Raw genomic sequence first — 10,592 nt, 5'->3', positions numbered from 1 at the left:
GAATACATAGACAAACAGAGTTTCACTAGTATGCCTCTACTTGACTAGCTCGTTTATCAAAGATGGTTAAGTTTCCTAACCATAGAAATGAGTTGTCATTTGATTAACGGGATCACATCATTAGAGAATGATGTGATTGACTTGACCCATTCCGTTAGCTTAGCACTTGATCGTTTAGTATGTTGCTATTGCTTTCTTCATGACTTATACATGTTCATATGACTATCAGATTATGCAACTCCCGAATACCGGAGGAACACTTTGTGTGCTACCAAACGTCATCGAACTTTAAGCGTGCGGACCCAACGGGTTCGAGAACTATGTAGACATGACCGAGACACGTCTTCGATCAATAACCAATAGCAGAACCTGGATGCTCATATTGGCTCCCACATATTCTACGAAGATCTTTATTGGTCAAACCGCATAACAACATACATTGTTCCCTTTGTCATCGGTATGTTACTTGCCCGAGATTCGATCGTCGGTATCTCAATACCTAGTTCAATCTCGTTACCCGTAAGTCTCTTTACTCGTTCTATAATACATCATCCTGCAACTAACTCATTAGTTGAAGTGCTTGCAAGGCTTATAGTCATGTGCATTACCGAGTGGGCCCAGAGATACCTCTCCGACAATCGGAGTGACAAATCCTAATATCGAAATACACCAATCCAACAAGTACCTTTGGAGACACCTATAGAGCTCCTTTATAATCACCCAGTTATGTTGTGATGTTTTGTAGCACACATAGTGTTCCTCCGATAAATAGGAGTTGCATAATCTCATAGTCATAGGAACATGTATAAGTCATGAAGAAAGCAATAGCAGAATACTAAACAATCGTGTGCTAAGCTAACGGAATTGGTCAAGTCAATCACATCATTCTCCTAATGATGTGATCCCGTTAATCAAATGACAACTCATGTCAATGGCTAGGAAACATAGCCATCTTTGATCAACGAGCTAGTCAAGTAGAGGCATACTAGTGACACTCTGTTTGTCTATGTATTCACACAAGTATTATGTTTCCGGTTAATACAATTCTAGCATGAACAATAAACATTTATCATGATATAATGAAATAAATAATAACTTTATTATTGCCTGTAGGGCATATTTCTTTCATTAACTGTACCTGCTCCCTTATTGGAAATTAGTTCTTGACAGAAATCTGTTCCTGTGACTCCTACACCAATTAGAGGAAGCTAATGATGATGATCATGTAACTTCAGATCAAGTTACTACCAAACCTCATAGGTCAACCAGAGTGAGATCCGCACCAAAGTGGTACGATAATCCTATTCTGGAGGTCATATTACTAGACCATGACAAACCTAGGAACTATGAGGAAGCGATGATGAGCCCAGATTCCGTGAAATGGCTTGAGGCCATGAAATCTGAGCTGGGATCCATGTATGAAAACAAACTGTGGACTTTGGTTGACTTTCCTGATGATCGGCAAGCCATAGAAAATAAATGGATCTTCAAGAGGAAGACAGATGCTGATAGAAGTGTTACTATCTACAAAGCTAGACTTGTCGCAAAAAGGTTTTTGAAAAAGTTCAAGGTGTTGACTACAATGAGATTTCCTCACTCGTAGCGATGCTTAAGTCTGTCCGAATCATGTTAGCAATTCCCACATTTGATGAAATCGGCAAATGGATGTCAAAACTGCATTCCTTAATGGATTTCTTAAAGAAGAGTTGTATATGATGCAACCAGAAGGTTTTGTCGATCCTAAAGGTGCTAACAAAATGTGCAAGCTCCAGCGATCCATCTATGGACTGGTGCAAGCATCTCAGAGTTGGAATATACGCTTTGATGAGTTGATCAAAGCATATAGTTTTAGACAGACTTGAAGTGAAACCTGTTGTCGGTGTCAAAATCGGCGGATCTCGGGTAGGGGGTCCCGAACTGCGCGTGTAAGGTGGATGGTAACAGAAGGCAGGGGACATGATGTTTACCCATGTTTGGGCCCTCTTGATGGAGGTAATACCCTACGTCCTGCTGGATTGTTCTTGATGATATGAGTATTACAAGAGTTGATCTACCACAAGATCGTAGAGGCTAAACCCTAGAAGCTAGCCTATGGTATGATCGTATGTTGTCCTACCGACTAAACCCTCTGGTTTAAATAGACATCGGAGGGGGCTAGGGTTACACAAGGTCGGTTACAAGGGATGAGATCTACATATCCGTATTTCCTAGCTTGCCTTCCACGCCAAGGAGAGTCCCATCCGGACACGGGACGAAGTCTTCAATCTTGTATCTTCATAGTCCAACAGTCCGGCTAAAGGATATAGTCTAGCTATCCCGAGACCCCCTAATCCAGGACTCCCTCACCTGTATTTACAAGAAAGTGAGTGGGAGCACTATAGCCTTTCTGATAAGTATATGTGAATGGCATATTGTCGATCGGAAATGATGTAGAATCTTCTGTAAAGCATAAAGGAGTGTTTGAAAGGAGTTTTTCAAAGAAAGACCTCGGTGAAGCTGCTTACATATTGAGCATCAAGATCTATAGAGATAGATCAAGATGCTTGATAATTTTTTTCAATGATTACATACCATGAAAAGTTTTTGATGTTGTTCAAAATGGAACAGTCAAAGAAAGAGTTCTTGCCTGTGTTCCAAGGTGTGAAATTGAGTGAGACTCAAAGCCAGACCACGGCAGAAGATAGAAAGATAATGTAAGTCATTCCTTATGCCTCAGCCATAGGTTCTATAAATTATGCCATGTTGTGTACCGGATCTATTGTATACCTTACACTGATTTCGGCAAGGGAGTACAATAGTGATCGAGGAGTAGATCACTGGACAGCGGTCAAAAATTATCCTTAGTGGAATAAGGATATGTTTCTCGATTATGGAGGTGGCAAAAGGTTGGTCGTAAAGGGTTACGTCGATAAAGTTTTTACACTGATCCAGATGACTCTAAGTCTCAATCTAGATACATATTGAAAGTGGGAGCAATTAGCTAGAGTAGCTCCGTGCAGAGCATTGTTGACATAGATATTTGCAAAATACATACGGATCTTAATGTGGCAGACCCATTGACTAAACTTCTCTCACAAGCAAAACATGATCACACCTTAGTACTCTGTTGGGTGTTAATCACATAGAGATGTGAACTAGATTATTGAATTTAGTAAACACTTTGGGTGTTGGTCACATGACGATGTAAACTGTGGGTGTTAATCACATGGTGATGTGAACTATTGGTGTTAAATCACATGGCGATGTGAACTAGATTATTGACTCTAGTGCAAGTGGGAGACTGAAGGAAATATGCCCTAGAGGCAATAACAAAGTTATTATTTATTTCCTTATTTAATGATAACTTTTTATTATTCTTGCTAGGATTGTATTAACCGGAAACATAATACATGTGTGAATACATAGACAAACAGAGTGTCACTAGTATGCCTCTACTTGACTAGCTCGTTTATCAAAGATGGTTAAGTTTCCTAACCATAGAAATGAGTTGTCATTTGATTAAAGGGATCACATCATTAGAGAATGATGTGATTGACTTGACCCATTCCATTAGCTTAGCACTTGATCGTTTAGTATGTTGCTATTGCTTTCTTCATGACTTATACATGAGTATGAGATTATGCAACTCCCGAATACCGGAGGAACACTTTGTGTGCTACCAAACATCACAACGTAGCTGGGTGATTATAAAGGTGCTCTACATGTGTCTCCAATGGTACTTATTGAGTTGGCATAGATCAAGATTAGGATTTGCGACTCCGATTGTCGGAGAGGTATCTCCGGGCCCTCTCGGTAATGCACATTACTATAAGCCTTGCAAGGAATGTGACTAATGAGTTAGTTGCGGGATGATGCATTACAGAGCGAGTAAAGAGACTTGCCGGTAACGAGATTGAGCTAGGTATTGAGATACCGATGATCGAATCTTGGGCGAGTAACATACCGATGACAAAGGGAACAACGTATGTTGTTATGTGGTTTGAACGATAAAGATCTTCGTAGAATATATAGGAACCAATATGAGCATCCAGGTTCCGCTATTGGTTCTTGACCAGAGACGTGTCTCGGTCATGTCTACATAGTTCTCGAACCCGTAGGGTCCGCACGCTTAAAGTTCTGTGACGATTGGTATTATGAGTTTTTGTGTTTTGATGTACCGAAGGCAGTTCGGAGTCCCGTATATGATCACGGACATGGCGAGGAGTCTCGAAATGTTCGAGACGTAAAGATCAATATATTGGACGACTATGTTCGGACACCAGAAGTGTTTCGGGAGGATTCAGACATATACCGATGTACCGGGGGTTACCGGAACCCCCCGGGAAGCTATTGGGCCTTATGAGCCTTAGTGGAGAAGAGAGAGGGCAACCAGGAGGTGGCGCCCAGCCCCCTTGCCCCAGTCTGAATTGGACAAGGGGAAGGGGCGGCACCCCCCTCTCCTTCCTTCTCTCCACCTCCTCCTTCCCCCTTCGCCTTCTTGGAATAGGAAAGGGGGAGGGACGAACCTACTTGGAGTAGGATTGCCCCCCTTTGGGCGCGCCTCTCCCTTGGCCGACCCTCTCCTCCTCCCACCCTTTATATACGGAGGAGGGGGCACCCCATAGACACAACAATTGATCTGTTAATCTCTTAGTCGTGTGCGGTGCCCCCCCTCCACCATAATCAACCTCGATTATATCGTAGCGGTGCTTAGGCAAAGCCCTGCGTCGGTAGTATGATCATCATCGTCACCATGCCGTCATGCTGACGAAGCTCTTCCCGGAAGCTCTACTGGATCGTGAGTTCGCGGGATGTCACCGAGCTGAACGTGTGCTGAACGCGGAGGTGCTGTACGTTCGGTGCTAAGGATTGGTCGATCATGAAGACAGACGATTACGAGGGATCATAACGCTTCTGCTTACGGTCTATGAGGGTACGTAGACGACACTCTCCGCTCTCGTTGCTAGGCATCACCATGATCTTGCGTGTGCATAGGAAATTTTTTAAATTACTGGGTTCCCCAACAGTGGTATCAGTGCCAGGTGATGACCCACAAGTATAGGGGATCGCAACAGTTTTTGAGGGTAAATTATTCAACCCAAATTTATTGATTCGACACAAGTGGAGCCAAAGAATATCCTCAAGTATTAGCAACTGAGTTGTCAATTCAACCACACCTAGAAACTTAATATCTGCAGCAAAGTATTTAGTAGCAAAGTAATATGATAGTAGTGGTAACGGCAGCAAAAGGTAATGATAGCAAAAGTAATGTTTTTGGTATTTTGTGGTGATGATAGCAATAGTAACGGAAAAGTAAATAAGCGAAGAACAGTATATGGAAAGCTCGTAGGCAATGGATCGGTGATGGAGAATTATGCCGGATGTGGTTTATCATGTAACAATCCTAACATAGGGTTACATAGAAATAGCTCCAATTCATCAATGTAATGTAGGCATGTATTCCGAATATAGTCATACATGCTTATGGAAAAGAACTTGCATGACATCTTTTGTCCTACCCTCCCGTGGCAGCGGGGTCCTAATGGAAACTAAGGGATATGAAGGCCTCCTTTTAATAGAGTACCGTAAGAAAGCATTAGCACATAGTGAATACATGAACTCCTCAAACTATGGTCATCACCGGGAGTGGTCCCGATTATTGTCACTTCGGGGTTGCCAGATCATAACGCATAGCAGGTGACTATAGACTAGCAAGATAGGATCAAGAACACTCATATATTGATGAAAACATAATAGGTTCAGATCTGAAATCATGGCACTCAGGCCCTAGTGACAAGCATTAAGCATAGCAAAGTCATAGCAACATCAATCTCAGAACATAGTGGATACTAGGGATTAAACCCTAACGAAACTAACTCGATTACATGATAGATCTCATCCAACCCATCACCGTCCAGCAAGCCTACGATGGAATTACTCACTCACGGCGGTGAGCATCATGAAATTGGTGATGGAGGAAGGTTGATGATGACGAGGGCGATGGATTCCCCTCTCCAGAGCCCCGAACGGACTCCAGATCAGCCCTCCTGAGAGGTTTTAGGGCTTGGCGGCGGCTCCGTATCGTAAAACACGATGAATCCTTCTCTCTGATTTTTTCTCTCCGAAACCAAATATATAGAGTTGGAGTTGAGGTTGGAGGAGCTCCAGGGAGCCCACGAGGTAGGGGGCGCGCCCCCACCCTCGTCGCTAGGGTGTGGGCCCCCTGGTCTTCATCTTTTGCAAGGATTTTTTATTATTTCCAAAAATATGTTCCGTGAAGTTTCAGGTCATTCCGAGAACTTTTGTTTCCACACATAAATAACACCATGGCAATTCTGCTGAAAATAGCATCAGTTCGGGTTAGCTCCATTCAAATCATGCAAGTTAGAGTCCAAAACAAGGGCAAAAGTGTTTGGAAAAGTAGACACAACGGAGACGTATCAACTCCCCCAAGCTTAAACCTTTGCTTGTCCTCAAGCAATTCAGTTGATAAACTGAAAGTGATAAAGAAAAACTTTTACAAACTCTGTTTGCTCTTGTTGTTGTAAATATGTAAAGCCAGCAATCAAGTTTTCAGTAAAGATTATGACTAACCACATTCACAATAACGCTTAGGTCTCATGTTTACTCATATCAATGGCATAATCAACTAGCGAGCAATAATAAGAAATCTCGGATGACAACAGTTTCTCAAAATAATCATAATATGATATAACAAGATGGTATCTCGCTAGCCCTTTCTGAGACTGCAAAACATAAATGCAGAGCACCTTTAAAGATCAAGGACTGACTAGACATTGTAATTCATGGTAAAAGAGATCCAGTCAAGTCATACTCAATGTAAACTAACAGTAATGAATGGGAATGACAGAGGTGCTCTCCAACTGGTGCTTTTAAATAAGAGGATGATGACTCATCATGAAAGTAAATAGATAGGCCCTTCACAGAGGGAAGCAGGGATTTGTAGAGGTGCCAGAGCTCGGTTTTGAAATAGAGATGAATAATATTTTGAGTGGTATACTTTCATTGTCAACATAACAACCAAAAGATGGCGATATCTTCCATGCTACACACGTTATAGGCGGTTCCCAAACAGAATGGTAAAGTTTATACTCCCCTCCACCAACAAGCATCAATCCATGGCTTGCTCGAAACAACGAGTGCCTCCAACTAGCAACAGTCCCAGGGGGAGTTTTGTTTTGCAACTATTTTTATTTAGTTTGCATAAAGCATGGACCTGGGCATCCCGGTGACCAGCCACTTTCTCATGAGTGAGGAGCGGAGTCCACTCCTCTTGAGAATAACCCGCCTAACATGGAAGATGCGGACAGCCCTAGTTGATATATGAGCTATTCGAGCATACAAAACAGGATGATTATTTGAAGGTTTAGAGTTTGGCACATACAAATTTACTTGGAACGGCAGGTAGATACCGCATATAGGAAGGTATAGTGGACTCATGTGGAATAACTTTGGCGTTTAAGGGATTGGATGCACAAGCAGTATTCCTGCTTAGTACAGGTGAAGGCTAGCAAAAGACTGGGAAGCGACCAACTAGAGAGCGACAATAGTTACATGAATTAAAATTAATCAACACTGAATGCAAGCATGAGTAGGATATAATCCACCATGAACATAAATATCGTGAAGGCTATGTTGATTTTGTTTCAACTACATGTGTGAACATGCGCCAAGTCAAGTCACTTAAATCATTCAAAGGAGGATACCACCCCATCATACCACATCACAAGCATTTTAATAGTATGTTGGCACGCAAGGTAAACCATTATAAGCTCCTAGCTAATTAAGCATGGCACAAGAAACTATGATCTATAGTTGTCGTTGCAAACATGTTTATTCATAATAGGCTGAATCAGGAACAATGAACTAATCATATTTACAAAAACAAAAGAGGTCGAGTTCATACCATCTTTTCTCATCTCAGTCAGTCCACCATATATCGTCATAATTGCCTTTCACTCACACGACTGAACGATGTGAATAATAATAATAGTGCATGTGCATTGGACTAAGATGGAATCTGCAAGCATTCAATAAACAGGAGAAGACAAGGCAATATGGGCTCTTTTGTCAGATCAACAATAATGCATATAAGGGCCACTTCAACAATTTAATTATAGTCTTCTCCTATCGAACCCCAAAGAAAAGAAAAGAAATAAAACTATTTACACGGGAAAGCTCCCAACAAGCAAAAGAAGAACAGGAAACCTTTTTGGGTTTTCTTTTTAATTACTACTACAAGCATGGAAAGTAAACTAATAAAAAGTTACAACTCTTTTTTTGGTTTTTCTTAAGGTTTATTAAACACACAATAAGAAAGCATGAAAAGGAAAATAAACTAACATGGATGATACAATGAAAAAGTACGAGCACCAACATCTAGCAATGGTGTGTGAACATGAATGTAATGTCGGTGGGAAATACGTAGTCCCCCAAGCTTAGGCTTTTGGACTAAGTTGGTCTAATGCCACGGATGGCCTGGCGGATATCCAAAGTTGTAGTTGGGCTTGTACTGAGATGCAGCAGTCATTGCATCATGGGCTGCAGCTTGTAGGCCAGCTATCTCAGCCCTCCTCTTATACTCTTTTGCCTCCTCTCTGGTTATAAAATATCTCCCTTTTGCCTGAAAGTCAAAGAAAGTAGAAGCAGGGAGAGCGATGTGATAGGTGAGCGTTTGTCAAAGATTAGTCGGTACTGGAGGAACTGATCGTTCCTCTCAACAAACTGATGACGAACCATAGCCTCATAATCTAAATAAGCAGGAGGCAACTCAATATCATCCTCACGTATGGTTATACCCAGAAAATTAGCTATGCGGGTTGCAGAAATTCCACCAAAGAAATCTCCATTAGATCTATTAAGATGCAACCTACGTGCAACAATGGCTCCCAAATTATAAGATTTATCTCCTAACACAGCACTCCTAAGAATACTGAGGTCAGGCACACACATGTGACATGCTTCATCTTTACCATTAATGCATCTACCAATGAAGAGAGCAAAATAATGTATAGCAGGAAAATGAATGCTCCCTATGGTAGCTTGTGTTATATCTCTAGATTCCCCCACAGTTATACTAGCAAGAAAATCTCTAAATTCAGATTTTCGAGGTTCCCTAACACTACCCGATTGTGGAAGTTTGCAAGCAGTGGTAAAATCCTCCAAGTCCATCGTATAAGATTTTTCATAAAGATCGAACAAGACAGTTGGAGAATTGCGTGAAGATGAAAATTCAAACCTCCTCACAAAGGAACTAGTGAGATAGTGGTACTGGCGGCACTTTTCCTCCTCGAAGCTCACAAGATCAGCGTTACGCAAATATGTGTTAAATTTTTCCTTAATACTCGCTCGATCCATGAAGTCTTCTGAAGGCCATTCACAAGGACGCACTGGAGCGTCTCTTGGTGGCTCTCCATCAGCATCACGCATTGCAAGCCTGGGTCCTTGCTTCCATGAAGAACCACCTTGGTACATTTTCCTAAGCATATTTCCTCCTCTGAAAAATTTCTGAAATTTTTAGTAACTTCAAATAAAAGTGAACCAAACTCAATAATATTGATAGCAACTACTGAAGGAAATATGCCCTAGAGGCAATAATAATGTTATTATTTTATTTCCTTATATCATGATCAATGTTTATTATTCATGCTAGAATTGTATTATCCGAAAACATAATACTTGTGTGAATACATAGACAAACCAAACGTCACTAGTATGCCTCTACTTGACTAGCTCATTAATCGAAGATGGTTATGTTTCCTAACCATAGACATGTGTTGTCATTTGACTAACGGGATCACATCATTAGGAGAATGATGTGATTGACATGACCCATTCCAATAGCTTAGCACCTGATCGTTTAGTGTGTTGCTATTGCTTTCTTCAGGACTTATACATGTTCCTATGACTATGAGATTATGCAACTCCCGTTTACTGGAGGAACACTTTGTGTGCTACCTAACGTCACAACATAACTGGGTGATTATAAAGGAGCTCTACAGGTGTCTCCAAAGTTGAATGTTGGGTTGGCGTATTTCGAGATTAGGACTTGTCACTCCGATTGTCGGAGAGGTATCTCTGGGCCCTCTCGGTAATGCACATCACATAAGCCTTGCAAGCAATACAACTAATGAGTTAGTTGCGAGATGATGTATTACAAAACGAGTAAAGAGACTTGCCACTAACGAGATTGAACTAGGTATTGAGATACCGATGATCGAATCTCGGGCAAGTAACATATCGATGACAAAGGGAACAATGTATGTTGTTATGCGGTCTGACCGATAAAGATTTTCGTGGAATATGTAGGAGCCAATATGAGCATCCAGGTTCCGCAATTGTTTATTGACCGGAGACGTGTCTCGGTCATGTCTACATTGTTCTCGAACCGTAGGGTCCGCACGCTTAAGGTTTCGATGACAGTTATATTATGAGTTTATGAGTTTTGATGTACCAAAGTTAGTTCGGAGTCCCGGATGTAATCATGGACATGACGAGGAGTCTCAAAATGGTCGAGACATAAAGATTGATATATTGGACGGCTATATTCGGACACCGGAAGTGTTCTGGGTGATTTCGGAGAAAACCGGAGA

Source organism: Triticum dicoccoides, chromosome 7A (assembly GCF_002162155.2).
Source record: "Triticum dicoccoides isolate Atlit2015 ecotype Zavitan chromosome 7A, WEW_v2.0, whole genome shotgun sequence".
NCBI lineage: Eukaryota > Viridiplantae > Streptophyta > Magnoliopsida > Poales > Poaceae > Triticum > Triticum dicoccoides.
Note: the sequence above shows the minus strand (reverse complement) of the source record.